Source organism: Tursiops truncatus, chromosome 17 (genome assembly GCF_011762595.2).
Source record: "Tursiops truncatus isolate mTurTru1 chromosome 17, mTurTru1.mat.Y, whole genome shotgun sequence".
Classification (NCBI taxonomy): Eukaryota; Metazoa; Chordata; class Mammalia; order Artiodactyla; family Delphinidae; genus Tursiops; species Tursiops truncatus.
Window position 1 is genome coordinate 48,077,623 of NC_047050.1, and position 22,296 is coordinate 48,099,918.

At 36.7% G+C, this 22,296-nt stretch overlaps 1 protein-coding gene and 1 pseudogene across 4 annotated transcripts in view; one reads left to right on the plus strand and one right to left on the minus strand.

The window, feature by feature from the left end:
* LOC101322152 (large ribosomal subunit protein uL11 pseudogene) overlaps positions 1-11,196 on the minus strand; it is a 33,626-nt pseudogene extending 22,430 nt beyond the window's left edge.
* The window catches only part of ZFPM2 (zinc finger protein, FOG family member 2), a 465,367-nt gene that overhangs the window by 425,376 nt on the left and 17,695 nt on the right, over positions 1-22,296 (plus strand). The gene's annotated exons all lie outside the window — the stretch shown is intronic.

Below are 22,296 nucleotides of genomic sequence, written 5' to 3' on the forward strand. Positions count from 1 at the left end.
TGCCTCCTTAGTGTTCCTGACCAATGGCAGGGATAATGACATTCCTCCATTTCACAGATCTTTATTGTTTGCCTACATGTGCTGGACATTCTGATAGGGTTTAAGGATATCATAGTGAACAAAATAGACAGGGCTTATTTTCTCCAGCTCTGGAGGGTGAGACACTGATTGACTGAGCGAGGAAAAGGACAGTATATATATCAAGGCAAGGATATGTTGTTTTTATTTCGTGATACATAATTTGACTTTTTTTTTTTAAAGCAAGCAACTGGGACTTCTTTAGTGGTAAAGATTATAAGAAGATGTATTTGAAAAAGCAACAAACCCACTTTAGAAAGGTCTTAGCACATTTCAAATCAAATTTCTAAAATAGGCAATAGACTCCAATTAAAAACAAAAGCAAGGAATGGGGTGTATTATTCATGCCTGAGTCACACAGGCTTGAGCCCCTTCTCTGGGTTAGGCATTTTACGTGCGCTACACAATCCTCAGAACAACCCTAGGAAGTAGGAGTTATGACCCCATTTTACAGAAAAATGAACTGAGGCTTAGGGAAAATAAACAATGACCCAAAGCAACACAGTTAAAAAAATGACCAAATTATAACAACACACAACATGAGTTTGTCATCTTGACAGCCTTTTAAATTGTACTAAACTGTTTCGTATTACCTCTATTTCACCTGCCCCTATGTCAGAGGTTTTTTAAAGATGATGTGTCTTTGACGGTGTCATGAACATTTCTTATACAAGTATTCACTGGCATCTCAGTATACAGACCTAGTGAGATCTAAGGCCTAAGAGTCCCCCATAATGGGACAGGAGAGGAGAAAACTGCCACCCCTCTTTTATGAAGACAGGCTGAGCACTTTGAGGGAACAATCCATGTAATCTTTTACCCTCTGGGCTCCACATGGCCTTGACCATAACGTGTGTTCCATGAATAGAGATTGAGTAAGTGTCTGAATAAATTAAGGACGAAAATTATCTCTTAGTTGCCAGCTTATGTTTTGTGCTACCAAATGTGACCAGGTAATGCTGGCCTATAAATTACAAATTCAGGAATAGAGGAAGTCAGGTTGTGCTCTGCAAGGTTTTTTTCATCTTTCTAAATTACTGCTCTTTTTATAAGCTATAGAGAAGCTAAGGAAAATTCCGTTATGCTTCAAGAATGCGGGGTGGGCATTTTCACTTCTGCACTGCTAATGCCTATTTGGACTCAAGATGACTTGACCCGCTGGTTGTATAAAAATACCTATTTCTCTGAATTCCCTTACAAGCCTTGGAGTATGGCTTCCTCTCTAAATAACATATTTAACTCAGAAAAGTGCAAGGCAATGGAAGACAGGAAACTACAAATTTTAACAGTATGAACATTTTGTAAAAAGTTACAGGGAGTTTGGTAGAATAACAATGATATCAAAAATATGAATTTTTTATTTGATCCCCAGCAAGAGAGTGGAAATTCAGTACATTAGTATAAGAACTGAAGAAAATAAATGCAATGAAACTGACAGATATAGTATAGGAAAAGTATTTAAGAAATGCTTTGAACAAAAATGTAAGTAGTAGATTCTTTTCGTGCTACTGCCTTCCATAAAACACATGTATTATGTATGTTACTACATAGCCCTTTGAAAGTCTCTTTGAAAATCAATTATGCTGCCATACATGGCCTTGGCCTACTAAGAATATATGTGCTGATAAAATTAGGTCCAAGATGGTGCAAGGTCTCAGGCTGAAATATTTAACTTTCCACACTTTGGTAAAATTTTTAATACTCTGATGAGTGATAGCACACTGAATTTTTTCTCTGTAATGGAGATTTTGGTAACATGGGGGCCACAGAGTTAACACAAATCCTCCTCTCCAATAAAGACAGCCACCAAAGGTCCCGATTACAAGAGGGGGTCATAGCTCACTCTACTATCTATCCTCTCAAACCTTCATTTTGGTGTCACCTATATCATGTCAGACTGGCATAACTCCTTGTGAGTGGGCACAGTGCCAACATAACAGATGGCTCTGAGCTGGGCGTGCCAAGGGACCAGGATGTGCATCAAGTTCTACTATTAGAAGCGGAGTTTCTATCCAGGAGTGTTGTTCATATAAATATTTTTGCACATTTATAGTTTTTGTTTTTAAAATTAATGCCCCAAACTATGTTACACACACATACATACACATACAATTGCTTTAGAATTTAAAAAATTAAATGCTTAACCAGATTTTGAATATAAACAAATCCAGACTTCATAGTATAGTGCTGATGACACATGATGGAATATTTAACCTGAGGTCAGTGTTTCCAATCTAGCTACACTGATAAAATTTAGAAAATATTTATGAATAGTATCTGTCATATTCATTTATTTATTGAACCAAATTTTTTAAAATACCTATTTAAATTTCTCTAAGTCAATGAAATATACATATTTAAAGAAAATATCTACTAGAGCAAAAACTTAAAATATCACGTCAGTCCCAATGACTTTATTTTTCCTTTTTCATAGCTTCACTTGCTCTATCCAGCTTAAAAAACTCAATCTCTGATCTAAAAAGCAAAGCAAAACAAAACAAAATCCCAACAATATGGGATTCTGTGGAATTACAAATATATGTAAATCCCAAGAGTTTTGGTGTTTGCAGCGAATACCTATTTTCTGGATTCCTACCATACAGAATATTAGCAAATGCAAATTTATTCCAAAAATGCAGCAGACAATAGAGGGCTGAAAGCTAAACAGGGCCAGTCTTCCTTGGGAATAACAGTCTGAAATCAGTGACATAAATCACTCCCCGAAAGGCAACCAGGGCCAACAACAGAGTGGCAAACAAAATGTGCTTTCTACGGCCAATGCCTTCTAGGACAATACTTCAAGCAGGTGATATTTTACAATCTGCCCTAGTTGAAGCTTCCAGGGAAGTCTCTGCCATTCCAGGTAAATAATTATGAGAAGAGAGCAAACATTTTTGAAGCACCTATTCCCTGCTCATCCCTGTGCCGTGTCCTTCATATAAAGTGATCTTATATAATAATCGCCTGAGAGTAGGCAGGATGATCCCCATTTTCCAGATGGGGAAATTGTGTTTTAGAGGGTTAAGTTAACTGCCCAAGGTCACACAGATGCTAGACATTCAGAGCTGACTTCCCCACCCAGATTTTTCTGATTTAAAAAATGTCGGTTCTTTGCTCTAAACATGATCATCTTTGATGACCTAGCAAATGGAGCCAAACCAATAGGCAAACTTGGTGATTCATTATGGGTTTAGGGGTTGTTCTTCTTATCTAAAAGAAGGGGGTCACAAACATCACGATCCTAAGAGCAAGTGTAGACAACCTGCCCAGCAGCCAGTTAACACTGAAGAGAAGCTTCTATTTAATGCAGAAGCAATATTGAACAGGAACTGAATGGTAAGCTAATTAGCTTCAGGGTCTGAAAATGGGAGGATGCAACTACTTGAGTAGGATATTTTATTGACCAAATGTTTAGCCTATTGTCTTCTTTTGAGTCCTTTTAAGATTAATTGGTGAGTATCCAGGACTCCCTTTGATCTTCTGAAACTGTAAGCATGAGATACAGGGAACAGACAGAAGTACAATTCTTTGCTCTCTGCTATAGGAGCCAAACTTGAAAATTGCAGGGTTTTGGTGATAAAGCTAGACCACATTTAAAATTATTTATCTTGAGGAAAGTATGGATTTTGTGAAAATATTTGAAGACTTAGGAAATACTGTATATTTTTTTCACTAGAAATATGAATATAGCTGTAATATATATATATTCACTAGAAAATAATCAAAATCAAATTATAACAAGAATTAATTTTCAGAAACAATGTTATGCTAAATCTACTCAGGATTTTCACAATTGTCTAATATTACAATTAGAAGGTTAATAGATATTCCTTTTCTATTACCCTTAATTGTTACTTTTTTCAATAATTCACTGAACCAATAATTTTTTTTTTTAATTCACTGTTTTCTTTTTGAAAAAAAAAAAAAACTCATGGTCTTCCATGGATTCAAAGAATGTTGTAATAAGTTAGATTGTGCTCAAGAACATGAAAGGGGGTAACTGTTTCATCCTTACACCCTTGACTCTATTATTTCTCTTGCAAAATGAAATGTGTTTTTTTATGATTTTTTTTTCTTTTAGTTTCATGGTACACTGCTATACTTGATGCGATTTCAGGGTAATTTTATACGATTCTGTAAATGACTTAAGTGATGTAATGCACGGAGATACACTGAAAGGTGTTTTAAAATCTGTCATTTCCATTTAGAAGAAAACACGCTGAAGATTCAGTAAGCGTTTGAAGAGAAGTCAAATGTGTGCAGGGAAGTTTGATTTACCTGTCTCCACCTCTCTCCCTTTCCCTCCGGCTAACATGGGCTCTAGCTTTCAGAATTCAGAAAGACCTTTGATTTTAAACAGTTGGTACTAAGTTCTGTGTTTCATTTAAAAGCACAATTCTTACCGATTTCAGGAGCAACTAGGTGGTCAGTATACAACGTGTCACTTATGTCCCTTCTGAACACAGTTGATGCGATGGTTATAGGCTTTGTTTTATTTTATTTTATTTTAACATGAAGCATCCTTTCTAGGTCCCTGAATCATTGAATACGGACTTTGCTATAAAAATCACAATACCTGTTATTTTGGGGGTCTATATTTCTTAGTACTTTGTAGTTAACCAGTAGTACTTTCAAATTTACTAAAATAGCACCAATGCTAAGTTTAACCTAGTACATAAAGCAGGTTGTTTAGAATTCATATATCTTTTCTTTTTTTTTTTTCAAATCATTCAAGCCACTGTCAGTTTCCCCTTAATAAAACTAATCTTCAGTTCTGCATTTAGCCACAGTATACCAGTACGATTCACGTTTTAATTCACTGTAAGATTCTAACTTTTTGTATTATTTCATTCTAGAGTTCCAGTTGCTTTACTTAATAAATTGTCCTTGCATCTCATGGAGACAATTGCATTTTACTTTTCTAATGAAGCTTGTGTTATTGTAGCCAAGTAAATGTTGCACCAAATGGTAGAAGAAATCCCGAAGGGAAGCATGCTTTTCTCCACAGAGGTTGGAAAAAACAGCATAATTCATTTTTGAGAGTTAGCAAGCAGTTTGTCCCTAAATGCCTACTTCATACCATTATTTTATTTTGCATTCTGAGATATTTTGTAATGGTAAATGTATGTTCAAGGTTCTCTGAGTTATTTCTAACAACGAACCAGTTAAATAAGTTCATGTGGCCTTTCTTCAGCAGGCAGAATTTACAATAGGAGCAGAAAGCATGCAGAATGGCTTCTTGTTTTCTGATGTTTTGGGCACACATTTTGGTCCTCTTATTTACACTTTCATAATTTGTCACCGGCATTTCTGGAAATTAATTTTCAAGGGGCCTCATTGCAATTTATTTAACAATGAGTGAAAACGTCACCAAAATCTCGGTAGTTGAACTGGATGTGAAAGAAGTCAGTGGTTTAAAATTATATTCTATTCTGTGTGTTGTATTTATCTTTAAGGCATTTATCGCCACAGTTTTATCTAGTTTGAGTTAAAGAAGGGATTAAAGATGAAGTGTAGAACATGGAGGGGGAAAGAGGAAGTCTAATCCAGAGATAGAAACTTGGAAGATTTGATCTGTAGTCATAACCAGCATTGATTTAGGAACAGTCCTGTTTTTTGTTAACCATTAATGTCAGAGCTTTATAACCTCTCACTCATCTGTGTTCCCTCCCCAGATTTTACTTGTACGTACAATTGAATGTTATCTGTTGAGATCAGCTTGAGTCCTCACAATCAAAAGTGATAGCCAGGATGACGCTTTACTGCTAGGATGTCATGAATAAATAGCTTGCGTTCCCTCCTGTAGGCAATGGAGAGCCATTCAAAGATTTTAATTGAAGGTGGGAACAGGATCAAGTTTGTGCATTAGCCATGCGTTCATGCAAAAGTGTGGAGGACAGATTGGAAGAGCATAAGACGGGAGGTAGGGAGATTAACCATTGTGAGATAGATTTGATGGGGTCTGAACTGGGCGAGCGTCACTGGAGGAGGAAAAGGGGAGAGAGATTTGAAAGATACCTTGGATACAGAATTGGCAGGATTTAATGATGGAGTGGCTATGAAGCGTGAGGACAATGAGAAATCTAGTGATTCCAGGATTTTGAGAAGATAATCAGACTCACTCAGGAAAATCCATTTCTCAGACCCATAAATCTGATCGGAAGATGAACACTAGGCCTTTATAGATTGTCAATATTGTCAGTCATCTTCTCGGACCAAATTCCTGGCTCATTGTTAAAAGTGTGGCTGAAATCAGCCATTGTGCAAAGAGCTCAAATACTGGCCTAAAGAGCTTAGAAATAATGGATTTTCTTGATGGGTGATAGTTTAGGAAATAATCAAGCAATTATGAAATGATCAATAGTAAAAATACTAATAAAAGTAATTCATATCAGAGAAGCCTATTCCACCACAAATGAAACTTGGCCTCTGTTGTTGTGACAGAGCAGCTATTTGCAGGGATTTGAATATACAGACACAGATACAATGGTCATAAGCCTAATGCATATCTGTGGTTTTAAAGCTGTGGGGATGGGGGGGACAATCTGGAAAACAAACTGGTGTAAAGATTTCAAGAGATGTACAATGTACTTCTCCTTCTGTTTACAAAGCATGATTTGATTTCACATACCATCCTGGATAGTGACTTTAAAATTATTAAATGAGAAAACATAAATAAATAAATAAATAAAATTAGTAAATGAGAACCATAGCCAGCAATGCATGCAAAATATTCCTTCATTGTTGTAAACTACAAAAAGTTTGCTTTTATGCAAAGAGAATGCCATTGTAGAATTTTAAAAGGCATAGAAATAAAAGGCTCAGGTTTGGAGTGATTTAAACAAACTCACTAGAATATAGTAGATGATTAAAATACAATCTATAATTACATTACACTGGTATCAGGTAAGGATAAAAGCCTATAAATACACTGGGGTCAGGGTAAGCATAAAAAATGAAACAGTTATTTGAATAATCTGAGATCAAGTTGCAGTAATTAAAAACGAATGTATTATTAAAATGAAGGAATTAGGTTACAACACTCCTTATATGAAAATATTATTGTGACAGACTGAAATAAGTTGGAAATGATTTTGATTAAAAAATGGGTAAAGGAATGTAATAACTTTCACTGGGGAAAAATAGACAATCAGGGAATATCAAAAAAAAATTTTGGCTGACAGATGAGAGACTAAGAGAGGCTAGCTGTTCAAATGCTTTTTGATATCTTAAACTTCCAACAGTTAAGCTTCTGTTGCTATTTTATTAAAAGATTTAATTTCTCAAATCATTCAAAGGTTCCAGTTTCTTTCCAAAATCCCTTTCTCTTTGCTTTTATAAAAGCAATATTTTTATAGTTTACAACAATGAAAATATTTTGCATGCATTGCTGGCTACGGTTCTTATTTAGCAATTTTAAAGTCATTATATAGGATGGTATATAAAATTAAATTGTGTTCTGAAAACAGAAGTTCTCTCCTCTCTCTCTCTCTCTCTCTCTCTCTCTCTCTCTCTCTCTATATATATATATATATACACATATATATTCACATTTATGTTTATATTTATGTAAATAGATTTTTCCTGCAAAAATGTACACAGGCCTGGGGAGAGGGGAGGGCTGTTTTTGATTACTTTAACATTTCTTATAGGATGTTACTTTGAGGGAAGTATGAACATTTTGATTTACCTTAGCATAAGCATCGCCAGTTAAATATGCAATTGCTTATATCATTTATTGAGGAAAAACTTACCTTAATGAGGGAACATACACATACATCCGTGTCCTCCTTCTGCTTAAGGGTGACATTTCATTTGCATTGTATTCGAGGATTTGTACATTCATCTTCCATTATTATTTGCAGACACTGCACAGTTAAATCCATGTGTATTATCCAAAAAATAAAATCTCCTAGATCTAACAACATCAATACCACCATGTCCTGGGAAAGTAGGAACATCTATTTAAAGCAGAATGGATTTTTAACAATTTATGAAGAGATGCTCCTCAAAAGAAGGTGGCATAATGTTTTTCTTAGATATTTTTACGATTACATGGGGGAGTTTAGTTACTAAAGCGAGAGAACATATTTTAATAACATATTTTACATAAATTACTCCCCCAAATTTCATACAATTAACTAATTTTTAAATCTAGTGGAACAAAAAGATGCTATGAATACCTACTAATCCTTTTATACCTTGTTAGTGGATAGACAGGACTCCTGTTACTTCTCCACTGTTTTAAACCTGGAAATGTATAAATATTTCTAGAACCACAGAAGCATCTCTTTATTAATTCACTAAGGTAATTCACTACCTCTTTCCCTCCCTTACGATATCATTAGTCATTTACAAGATGTAGAATTTGAAAGAGTGATGTTATATCCACACTGCACATTTGAATTACACCCCCATCATCAAGGCTCCCTCCCAAAGGGATAAGGATCTTTTGTTGAAGCTGACAATTATGAGAGTTTTTCTGTGTTTGTTAAGCTGATGACTTGTGTTCTCTTTAACTAGCTGAGGGGCTGCACAACAAAGAGCTTTGCAGTGAGACAGCTTCGGTTCTAGTCCCATAATTTAGAATCTCTATAAATGTGAATTATTCAACTCTTTAAACCTTTATCTCAACGAATATAATGATACCACTAACCTCAGTAAGTTATCTGGAGAAAAAAATGATGTCATAGTAAGGGTTTAACAACTACTAACGCATCCAGTTATGAGCTACATGTTAATCCTACAGCAGTTCTATACTGGCAGACAAGTTACTCTCATGTGAAAAACAAAACACACACACTCACTGGCAGTGTGACCTTTGACACGCCACCTAACTCCTTGGAGCTCTACTCTCTTCATCTCTAACAGGAGGTCTAGAAGCCCTCCGTGCTTCCTACCAGTCATAAATATTTACAATCTTATGAGCAACATTCAATGGAGTAGGATCAATACATGCTAGAGACGTCTTATCTAATATCTTTTATTTGGGAAGATGAGGGGAAAAAACCCAGGTTTCTTTCTCCAAGGATAATTTGTCATCTATCGGGCTTTTCATGTTTTCAGTGGATTTTTATATTGCTTTACTTTACAGCCTATGAAAAACAGATTCAGCCACAAAGGAAACATGGTCATTTATGAAGCACATATTACTTTGTGCTGAGCTAGGTTTAGCTACTCATGCGATTCAAGATAAAAATCAGGATGTATCGTGAGTTTATTTCAGCCACTCTTTTCCTTTGACTCACTCTCTGATCCCCCCCAGGTCCCTTCTTGGCTTCACTGACCACTTCCTGGCCCGGGTATAACTTCCCGCTATGGGATACTTCAGAGAGTCCGATAAATGACTCTCTGATGTATGATAAATAGAAGAATGATAAATTCTTCTCTAGAGTAAGAATTCTGTCTTTTTCTTCTCTCTTTGCCTTCCCTCTCTTCTCCTTTTTCTTTGGGAGGTCAGAGAAGGGGGGGATCCATGTTTCTGACTCTATTACCATTTTCCTTATGTGAGAACTTTGTTGGTTCTCAAAGACTAAAATCCAAAAATGAGTCTCAGTCTTGAGCTCTTATTTTTATACTGTATCTCCTTTGCCTGTCTTTTCCTCTTATCACTACTTATAAAACATTACCACAGTGTGTCCTTAGCCTGACCCTCCCTCTGTTGAAATCCTTTTAAAGCCTTAATTATATCCTGTCTTGACGTTTTCAGTTCCTTCTTCAGCAATCTTCCACTCCCTAAAATTTTGGCTATACTGAACACTTCAACTAGATCATTCTGTGGGACCCTTTGTGTACAGGAAAAAAATGTCATAACTTCAACAGTTTATCTCCTTCTTTTACTTTCATTTTTAATCGAGATATAAAGAAAGATAACTCAATCTGCTGTACCTTCCTTACTTGTATTAAGAAAAATGTATTGAAAAAAAACGGTTGATTCCCTTTTTTTCTCCCCAAATTCCACCTTCATTTTCTGTTTCCCTTTTTCTTTATATTTTAATTTTTATCAGGCTGTAGGTAGAAGAGGTAGAAGGTTGATCTTTTAACTATCCTTAATCTAGTAAGTTTAGAGCTGAAAGAGTGGTTCATGAAAATATTGGAAAGAATTACATCAGGGATTTGCAGAATTCTAGCAGATTTCCTTTAATCATCTTCTAGGTGTCCGTAACAGTGCTTCCCTCCTATAACTAGGTGCCCTATAACAGTTTCCTTGTGATATGTAATTGACTTTGCAGGACCGCTCTTTGCAGAGAGATGAGCCATGCAGACGATGCATTGTTGCACCACACAGAGAGTAGGTCTTCAAACTTACAAATACCTACAAAAAAATAAGAGGAAGAAGAAGATATTGGGTATTGATCTCAGAGAAGATAGGTGAACGCAAACTAGAGCCACAGGACTTTCTGCTCAAAAATATATGTCCAACTCCTATTAAAATGGCAGCTCATGTCCAAGGATCTCTCTGTTCTTGTGAGGGAAAATGAGACCACATAGTAAATGTTTAAGAAATGTTAAACAATAAGCCGTAGTTTCAGTTAGGCTTTTCAGTTCATAACTAGACCGTAGAGGATACTTTATTACCTGAAGTTAACCTAAATTAACTTTTCCATTCTCCTGAATAATATCTGAATGATATCTTGACTACTCTAAACCATTAAAAAAAAAAGCCCCATTTAGAAATTCAAGACCAAATGCAATTGTAAAGCAAAAGCAATCAAAAGAACATTTAAAAAAAAAAAAAAACCCACTCAGATGATAAGGAAGGTGTGACTCAGAGACATAGGTAGCTGTGGTGAATTTAAGTGAATACCACTCAGGTCAGAAAGTCAGTCGTAAAGCAACACCCATCTCCATGCCCTTCATCTCAGAACCCATTTCCAGATCACTCTCAGACTCAGTGCTTTGCTTACTCCCAGCCTCCCTGTAATGCAAACGATCAAGAGTGAAATGTATTTCTTACCTGGGCATCATCGGTAAACAGAGCGAAATATTTTGATGTAACAGTTGTGACGTCATCCAAGTCCATTTTTCTGATGAACTTCTGGATGAGCGGCCCTTTTGAGTGTAATATTCTGCACTTCTCTCTGCACTAAACCGCACCCTGATGTCAGTGCCCGACATGCAGTGTCATCCGTGAGGACAGCCTCCATGAAGAGGATCCCTCCGCTGCCTCCCCCGTGTTCTCTTTTTTCTTTTACTTGAGACTCATACCTAAAGGTGACCGATGAAATGTGATATAAAACATGAATATCTTTTACCAAATCCTGTCACAACAGAGTCCAACTAAGAAGAATCAGGGAAACACTGAGAATCAAGACTTTTATTCTTAAAGGCGCTGATAACACTACATTTTTCTATAGCCGAAGGACACTTGTCTGAGGATATTTGCATCTCTTTGGGGATAAAGACAATGTATTTTATTATTAATCTTACTGAAAACAATGGACACACTCTCGAATATAGCATTGACCCTTTTGCGCAAATTAATGCACAGTAAAATTTATCATTCCAAGCTGTACAATAAAAATGGAACAGAGGGCCATGCAGTCTTCGAAAAATCAGTTGGCTCTGCTTTTATCATCACACGAGCAAAAATTTGAGATTTTGCAGCTCATTCCCCTAAGATCACCCACTCATCTGCAACAGCCTTGGCAGGAGGCCACCCTGCCTTCCACACTGCCCTTCCTAACTCGACTGTCAGGGGCCGACCTTGAAAGATGGATTTTCAAAGCACTGGGCAGAGCCACAACTCCCTTTCTGTTTGTAGAGTTACAGTGATGTGTAGCCCCATTTCATCCTTTGAAATTATACGATGTGCTATTATGTTGATAGAGCTCGTTTTTAATTTCTTCATTTTATTAGTGCTAATATAATTTGTAAGAAATGATAAATGATCTTCAACGGTAATAAGATTATATGGGAGCTAGAGTGTACATATTCTAAAAAATACATGTTTTAAGTATTAACAGATCTTACAAGTGATGGTGGGATGCAACATGATGTTTATTATGAAAATACAATAAACCCACTGAGTTTCAAACCCACCCAGTGGATTTCAAACCCACTCTCCACTCAGTTTAATGAGACTTTGCCTAGAAATTCAACAGTTGAAACCTTTAGAGTTTAAGCCTCAGTGTTAAGCAGCTCTACGACTGGGACTCTGATCCAGGTCTTCCACTTAAGAATGACAAGGACTGAGACTATCGTATGACCATGGGTACCTTTGCCATATGCAAGGCCAAATTAAAATCAAGTGAATGAAAGCACTCATTGACAGAATGATAGTAAGAGGTAGGAGAAGGTGAGTGTAGAAGGATTTATGAGGACACTTAGGTAAAATTCCTTACACTCTTTATCACTAGAGGGAACGAAATACTGCTAGTTATTACTGCTAGTAATGGTGAGTGTGAAATAACTAAGACTTAAAGTTTGAAAGTTCAGAGCAAAGTTTTCTCCTAAGTGGAGGACGAGAAGGCAGGCAAGAGGAGAGGAGGAAAAAAAAAAAAACATAAGGACATCATTTCAGACAGATATTCTACAGGGTTATTTAGTTTTTTGGGGTTTTTTGTTTCCCCAGGTTTATTTAGTTTTACACGTATAATCACCTTTACCATTCAAAGCTGTTTTTTTTTTCTTTCTTTCTTAGCGCAAACACATAATTCCGCATAACATTCAGAGGCAATACATGTGTCTCAGTAATCAGCAAATAGCTATTCAAAGAGTTTTATTATAGGACTTTAAAACATCCGTGATGCAGGTTATAAACCCGTTCAAAAATAAGTCCCTCACGTACTTCATTTTAGAAAGTGAGGTGCTAATAAAGCACAGTAGTGACAGTTGTCTTCTTTTAAGCAGGAAATTCATTTGGGGAGTTTACATTATACTTCAGGAACACGTTCTTCTCCTGTTTCGTCGGGGAAGGTTACAACTTTATGCTTTGTTATCTCGACACAGACACGCGAGTTGAATTCAGTGCCATTTAGATGAGCATCAGACAGCCTATAAATTACCACAAAGTTGTTTATTCAATTAACAGAAATCTTTGGCGATTATAAAGCTTGTTATATCAACTTCACATTTAGGATGAAATAGAATTAAGTAAATAATGCCTATCTTTTCTCCTGGCGGGGCTCTTAGAATGCACCGAGCGCCATCTGCTGGTGATTAGTTTTTCAAGATTATTTTCTTACCAAAACTCATCAGTGCAAATGAAGACCAGGTACACGTACGTCAAAATAGAGATACGTGAAGACAATCAAAGGGTATCCATGCACTATAAATAACGCTCATTTCACATGAAAGCATTCTATTATAGTCCGTCATATAATAATTCTAAAATTTGCCTTAGGATAGAGACCCAGCAACACTTCAAGTAAGAAATAAGCTGTTTCCATATTTTAGAATAGACCGTCATGAAAGTTTTAGACCGAGAAGCAATAGCCATTAAGGTTTTCCGTGTTCACGTAAATCATGACATGAACGTATCCATCTGGTTCGAAAAAATTAAAAACTTTAAAAACAAGCAAATGAAACACCATTGTACCACTTCATTCTGTATATTTGGAAGCAGTTAAGGAATATAAAAGCTTAACCTTAGTCCCCTTTAACCTTAAATTATAAGTTAAATTATGTTATAACGTCTTTGTTAATTTTGTAAGACGTTATAAATCAACATACTTAAACATGTTCACTCTTACTCCGTATCTTATTAATTTTTAAAAATCTGTGACCAAAGAATCTAAATATCTTGATAAAAGCCTCAAAGGTAGGATAAGAAGGAAATATAGTACTTCTAGAAAGAATTCTACTTCACACAGTGTTTTTGAAGATTTTTGTGTTAAAATCTATGTCAGATCTTTGTTCTGATACTTGGTGTCTCTGAAATTCGAGGAACATAGAAACATGCGCTTTTGCCTGCATTTCAGGTCCTCCGTAACCCATGCAGAGAAGTAGACCCACTGTTCCCCATTAACTTTGTCTCCAGACCAGGCACAATGAGACCCAGGTGCATGAGTGTCCATTTCCACCATTCCTATGGAAGCAATCATTAGTTCTGTTACATTTAACAGTAGATTGTAAAGAAAGATAATTACCTACGGGAAAGCTCTTAGAAAAATGAAATAAAAATGTAAACATTATTTTAAATTATGTTATAATAAGAAAATCTGACAAAAATTGTTATCCCCAGAAGTTGAACCTTAATAACAGGAATTGGTCATTGCACATCATAATACATAGCCTATCAGTAGATTTATTGAGCTCTTATGGAGGAATAACACGTTCTCTATAAAGGAAAAATTTTTTTAAAAAGAACATCCCCCCAGCAAAAGGGTATGAAAAAGCGTAGTGTGTATGTGCGTGTGTGTGTGTAATTTTAAAGTATCGACATGAGGGCAGTTTGTGTCTGTGTTGAAGACCATGGTTTTTTTTAATAAATAATATATTTTTGAAGAGAAAGTTAGAGTGACCATACTTTGAGCAAGCATGGAATGATGTTAGCCGTTCGGAAAGAGGTTTCCAGAAAAGCACAGTGTGAAGGAATTTAACCCCTTTTCCTAGTTTCTTCCTTCCGTGGATGCATCCGGTCAGCACCTGAGGGACAGTATTTCTTTTAAGAACAAGGAGTTTTTGACCATTCGAACCCACTGTTATTGAAACCCATCTTCTGGGAGGAGATTTCAGGCAGAGCATCCCTAAGGGCTTGTGGCACTAGATCATGGAAGCCCTCCATCTGTGTTGCAGACAGAGAACCACAAATGCAGGGCCCCCCCCCCGCCAGCTCCTTGGCACTTCTGCCCCTTCATCTACCTGGCCTTGCAGGGGCCTGTCAGCCCTGCAACACCCCTTCAGAGGAGTCTACACTTTTAAACTGACTCCCTGGAGACGTTTCATGAGCCTTCCGGAATTTAAGCAAAACAAAGAAGTGTAATGGAAATGGACAAGCTGAAGAAGGAATAGAGAGGTTCACTCCCAGGCTGGTGCTGCAGGGGCTTTCCTCAGGAAACTGCGATGGATATTGCAGAGAGCCATGGAAAGAGGAAAGAAAGAAATTAAAAACAGCCTCCTGTGATGAACTTGTATAATTTATTCCTCTGCAAAGCAGTAGGCACGATGTTTCATTTTCTTTCCCCTCCGCGCTTTCTTTCCCCCCTCCACCTAATTTCTGAGCACTCCCAGGCTAGGCAAGCAGGAAAATTCAGCATACCCAGCCCAGGAGTCATAAAGTGAGGAACGCGCTCAGGTGATTCAGAAACTTGCACGTTGTGTATCTTGGTGGAGACTTCCTCCCTTCTGCTCCTGATTGCTGATGAAGAATGGTGTTTTCATAGACAGATGGTAAAGACAATTACAGTTAGGGGCTCAGCTGGGAGTTACATCAGTTTATTGCAAATTATTAACTGATACATGCTTTTGTTTATAAGCAGAGTCTTAAGCAGCTTTGTAATCAGTTTATCAGCAGCAGTGAGAATCTTGACAGAGCGCCTTTGGGGTGAAATGTCACCTCTGGGCTAGTCATTTAAAGTCATGATGGTCAGGCAGCCAGTCTGATGGGCTACCTCACGGCACCACGGCGAGCTCCTGCAAAACCAGGGCGCAGCCCACCTTAGACTAGAGCACAAACCCCACGGATGCTGAAGAGTCGCCATGAGCAAACGTTTTCCTGTTGAAATCCCATAAAAGCAGCGTATCTATTTGCCTAAACCTTAGATAGGATACCTGAGTTTCATGACCTTCAACACATTAGTTCAGCAGACTTTCCAGGCAGTGCTGAATGCCTTCTTATTCACAGGGCAAAACTTTCTGCACCTACACTTCAGCAGACATCTGGAATTGAGCACGGGGACACTGTTTACTTTTCTGAAAGGAGCTTCACGTGCCTCTTAAATGGGAAAGGAAAGTATCTCAGTGGAGACATTTTTCTTACAGAAAAAATATAAATTCTGTGGGGAGAATACACACCATGAGGTAAAAGAACTGGTGGGGATCGGTTACAGGTTTGGGCCTCGGAAGGCCCTCTGTGATAGGAGGGGAGTTTAGAAAACGCACTGGTTTAACCAGGCTGGCTTTGATTTCCTTGTCTATAAAATGGGACGATAGTATTTCCTATTTGTCACACAGATAACTCCTTGGGATTCATGAGGGTGTTCATGTTTCTTTAGTCTGAGTTCTGCTCAGACCAATGTTATCTGTTGAATTTATGCTAAATAATACAGCATATAATATTTAAAATAACAATTTACAGATGACGTTCTTAAGCTCGTTTACAGAATACTTGCTGAAAGAGGGTGCTTTCAGTTTAGCATTTTTGCAATAAAGCATTATCAATATTTATTAGGTTTTTTTGCATTGCCGTAAGGACCTAGTTTAAAAACCTGAGATGTTCAAAGTATATCCTTGAAAAGATTCACTTGATCATAAACCAATAAACAATTCATGTCTTTCTAATTTACTTTCACTCTAACAAAGTAAATTTTGAGCTTAATCAAAATAAAAATATTTCTTATATATATAAAGAATCATATATAATAGCTCCTAAAATAGTCATTTTTGTTTGCACCTACTATTAATTTATATGTTTTTATTTCCTGGTTTGCAAACAAAACTTATCAAGCTAATTGGACACGAACCCCTGAAGTCAGAAGCCAGGTTTCATAGCTGGAATTAGATATTCCATATCCTCTAAAATATTGACATAATCCAGGAAAGTCTTTGGAAATATGACTCCAGCTGATAAATTTTAAATCACATGTATCATATGTGTAAAAGCAAAATCTTTCTTCTCTTAATCTCAGAAATATGGTTAAGTATGTCTATTCACTTATCTCTCTGACTTCTTTCTAATTCTGAGTTTCTCAATTGAGTTCCTAAAAGCATCAGAATAGAGTAAATCTTATTTAAACTGACCACATGATTCAGTAAAGTTTGTAATTTTAATGTTGGGTTGACATAAGCCTACTTAAAAATATTTGGGAGAAAAACAGAGTGTGGTGTTTTATTCTCACGTCAACATTCAGCACACAGTATTCAGTTCCCAATTTTCCAGTTCTTAAGCAATTAAATGTTCTGTTGACATCAGAGGAAAGGCTGCCTACAGAAGAGATGAAGAATGAAAAACCTTGATATCTTAAATTGTAAACTGTGATTTAACATAAAGAGCATAAAAAGTTGCTTTTTTGTTTTCTATAATCAAGTTAACGAAGGATGAATAGTGCATTCGGCAAGTAATTCTGCCATGCGTCCATCCCTCTCGACTGGAAAAGGCAAAGAATTTTTTTTTTTTTAAATCCATTCCCTTCTTTGGCCGAAAAAACCAAAGGCACACTCTAAAGTTGCTGGTCAAGTCTGATTTTTTTTCCTCCTTCTCCCAGGAACTGCTAGGATGTTCTATAAAAAGATGTCAGGAAAGCCAGCATGGGAAAGTTAAATGCCCCAAAATGCCCTGCATTGCCTATAAGTACAAATGAAAAATGTTAAAGATTATTTAAAAACAGGAAAGACCTTTTGTAAAATGCTTTTGATTTATTGCTGTGTATTGTGCAGATCTTTATCAATTATTCTCACTCTATTTTATTCAAAAACTGTTGTAAACTATGAGTTGGCATGTTGCTGCATACGGAAGAAAAGCATTAATCAACTCTAAGTAAACAAGTGCAGAGATCTCTCTAACAACTATGAAGTAGTTAATACATTTTTGAGCAATTTTATTCTAGAAAGGAGGTCTAAAAGAGTAGTGCTTAATTATCTGGACTCCTCTGTGCTGGGCTCCCTTTTGATTGTATTAATGAAGCAGCTGGCCCATTGTTTCCCTTTAATTCCTCTATTGTTTTAAGAATATGTCACAGCTCTTTATTCTTTTATCAGGTGCTGTGCAGGAGGACCCACACAATACCTCATATTCCTACTGTATTTGCCAATGCACAAAGAAACCTCCACAGCGGTTTGCAAAGAAGGGGCACACATAATTTATAAGTTCTGTTCCTTGCACTACTCCACTGTCAAGAATTTCAACAGTATTGGATTGGAATTCATTATAAAATTGCTATTAAACAATGTGGCTACATATAGATATAGGTACTGTGTGAACATTCCCACCCTGAGATCTAGGTAGTATCACCTGCGATGTTGCAATGGGACAATTATTTAGCTTTTAGGAAATTATTTTGCCCAATCCCTTCCCAGTTGTGAAGAAACTAAATTTCATAAGTGGGCATGATGTTGGATTTTCAAATTACTTAGGTAAAAGAAAAAAAAGAAGTTAATGACAGAACGAGTAAGTATTCTTGTTTCCTCCAACTCCAGAAACAATGTCTGTGTGTATGAGTGTGAGTGAGTGTGTGTGTGTGTGTATGTGTTAAACAGCCCATTTATTCCCCCAGAGAACAGCTTTAAATTACCTTAGTGTGCCTAAGAGATATCATGGTTTACTCTATAGACCAATATGTAATCTTTATTAATTGAGCTCTGATCAACTGACCATCTTCTTCTTGTATTTTACACATGTGAAGGAAATAGACTTTTAGATTGATGCATAAATATCACTGTACATCTTAAGAAATCAAACTGCTGTTAACAATTTAGTATATAACATTTTATGCCAAAGCTACTTAAAAATGCTGGTTCATTTATAAGTCGTTAACTTTTCTCCAAATTTCCATGGAAATCACACACAAAAAAATCACCCATGGTAAAAATCTCAAAGGTCTGATTCACATAGACTTTCTCTTTTTACACACATGGCTTTTTTCTTTGTTTTTCCCCTGTCAAATGTCTGTATTTTTAGAGGCTGTTTTCATTGATTTTTTCCCCCTAGTGTCCCCCGTCTAATAAAGAGAAATAAGACTTAATGACTTAATGCTATGTAGTAAAAGTTACTAACTTCAACTTTTAAAATGTCCTTAGAAAAGCCATTAGAATAAATTAGTATTGAAAACCACCTATTTCCTTTTGTATTGTTAGGTGAGTGTGTATGGGTTTGGTTTTTTTTTTTTGAGCTTAAACTTTCAAACTGGTATCCCTATCTATTCGCTTGAGGCTCTTTATCCTTGTACATATTGAGGCAGAGCAATACAAAATCTAAATGTGATTTAATTGGTTCAATTTGCTGTATATCTTTATGCTAAGCTTAGGTCCGTATCTTGATGAGCCCAGATGTAGTTGTGCTCAAGGTTTACAGCTTCACGTTGCTTGTATTTCCTTATTTTTACAAAGCAAGCGTCTATCAATCACACAGATAAATTAGAAAGAAACATGTATAGACGTAACACATGGAGAAGATTTTTCAGCGTGCTATGTAATTATTAACCTGATTTTTACCATTGTAAGGAAGCATGAATTGCAGATAGCATGGACGAAGTTAAATGCTTTTATACTGGATACATTTTGCTTATACAGAACTCTATAGGTATGGTCGAACAATATAATTGAAGCTTTGTCAGCTCTGTAACCTAGCAACAGATAATACTGTTAGGTTACTGAATTGCTCCTGGTTGAAAAGTAGGGAGTATTTTTGTGTTTATCATGTTTGCTAATGATGGGATCCTTTCCAAAAGGCTTGTCTTAATCTTAATTAGAGTTTATCAGCAGAGGTCTGCATGACATTGTACAGACACTGATTTCATAAATAATAAAAAGTGCAAGTGAAAAATTTGGCAGGATGGGGAGATACTTAAGGCTACCGCTTCTAGTAAGAGGAGCGTGAATTTCCAAAATACAATCAACTTTGAACTGTGACTTTATTCTTTATTATCAAAACTTGTAGTACACTTCACTGCAGTTTTGACAGCAATTATGAGAAAAATTTATAAGCTTCCTGTTAGGAACCATATCTGTTTGTACAAGAACTTTGATCATAAACATTACTTAGAACAGCAAGTACATGTTTTTTCAAGAACGTCAAGGTCTTTGAGGTTATTACTTTCTATGGAACCTTGAATGTATTTGCCCTTTATACGTGAAGGGAGTGGTGTGTGGGTGTGGAGCGTGGGGAGAGTGACTGTGTTTGCAGCACAAGAGGCAAAGAGAGAATCCTAAAATAACCTTTCCATTTGGTAGACTTGAGGAAGGTATCAGATAGCTGCTTCAGTGCCTGATGTCATTTGATAAAGACTTCATGCCCATGCAGTAGAAATGTGATTTTTTTTTTTTGCTCTGGTTTATACAATATGATCTTTCACAGTTTTTCGAAATGTTATTGTTCATTTCTAATAATAAGTTACACACCTTCAAAATAATAAAGAATTAAACATTGTAAAACCAAACACAGTTCACAAATTTACTAAATTCCTAACTGGTTTATTCAGTTGAAGGACGATGCTAAGTCATTACATCCTTTACCCGCCTTTCTACAACCTTTTCACTCATCATGCCCACATTATTCAAAGCTATGTTCAGTTGTCATTTTCTGAGTTTTGGAGTGGACATCTCTCTACTGAATTGTTTGAACAAGTCTATGAAATATTTGATTATCAAAAGAGACCTTTTTGTTCATAGAGTTTCACTCTCTCTACCCTATACAAACTACAGATAGTTTACCCTTATGCCAATGATCCTTAACTCTAGAGGCATATGAAGCCTTTCGGGGAGCTTCTAAAAAATAGTGAAGCCCAAACTTCACTCCCAGTGATTTTGATTTGATTGATCCAGGGTAGGACCCAGAAAGCAGCGTTGATTAATAGTTCCCAGGTGTGGGCTTCCCTGGTGGTGCAGCGGTTAAGAATCCGCCTGTCAATGCAGGGGACATGGGTTCGAGCCCTGGTCCAGGAAGATCCCACATGCCGCGGAGCAGCTAAGCCCATGTGCTACAACTGCTGAGCCTTTGCTCTAGAGCCTCTGAGCCACGACTCCTGAAGCCCGTGCGCCTCGAGCCCATGCTCTGCGACAAGAGAAGCCATTGCTATGAGAAGCCTGCTCACCGCAACTAGAGAAAGCTCGCTCGCAGCAATGAAGACCCAACACAGCCAAAAATAAAATTAATTAAAAAAAAAAAGCTCCCAGGTGAATCTACTGTGCAGTCATGGTTATAAAGAATTGTGATACCCTTTCAGTGTCCAGCTAAACTTGGACAAATGCTACATCCATATTTAATAGGTGTGGAACGTTTAGAATAGTACTTGGCACATAGTAAGTGCTTTCTAAGTGTAAGCTATTAGTCATGTTAGAAGATAACCTGACATTACTTCCACACCACAAAGATTTACATTATTCTCCACATTGTGGCTATGCATTTTAAAGCTATGTCTTATCACTGTGTACATCTTCTTAACACTGTTTCATAAAGTGAACCATACTGATGAAAGAAATCAAAGATGACACAAACAGATGGAGAGATATACCATGTTCTTGAATTGGAAGAATCAATATTGTAAAAATGACTACAGCAATCTACAGATTCAATGCAATCCCTATCAAATTACCAATGGCATTTTTCACAGGACTAGAACAAAAAATTTTACAGTTTTCAGGGAAACACAAAAGATCTCGAATAGCAAAAGCAATCTTGAGGAAAAAAAAAACAGAGCTGGAGGAATTAGGCTTCTTGACTTCAGACTATACTACAGGGCTACAAACATCAAGACAGTATGGTACTGGCACAAAAACAGGAATATAGATCAATGGAACAGGATAGAAAGCCCAGAGATAAACCCATGCACCTCTGGTCACCTAATCTATGAAAAAGGAGACCAGAATATACAATGGAGCAAAGACAGCCTCTTCAATAAGTGGTGCTGGGAAAACTGGACAGCTATATGTCATTTCTGGTTCAGAGAGATAGCAGTGCTAATTACTCAAACTGAGTAATCAAGGTAAGGTACCAAGGCATTTACTTAGTGAACATCAGATGGCACTGTGACTTGGGACACTGGGTTTTTCATTCAGAATCTAGAGCCAAACTGCTTTGTTCAAATCCCATCTCCCATATCTCCTTCTCTTCCTCCAAGTCCACTCTAGCTGTGTGATCTTGAACAGTTTATGTACACTTCCAGCTTCATGACCTCACAGTAAAAGGCAACAAATAAAAGCCACCTCACTGCTTTCTTGGGAGATATTAAGATAATGGATGCAGAGCACTTAGCACAGTGTCAGTGCAGAGCAGATAGTAGGTGCTTAATAAATCTGAGGTTATTCCTATTATTAGCACTTTGGTCACAGAAGCAAAAAAGTTGCTCACAACTTGGTGATAATAATCTAGTGGTATCTAGCCTAAGGTTGTCATGTTATATG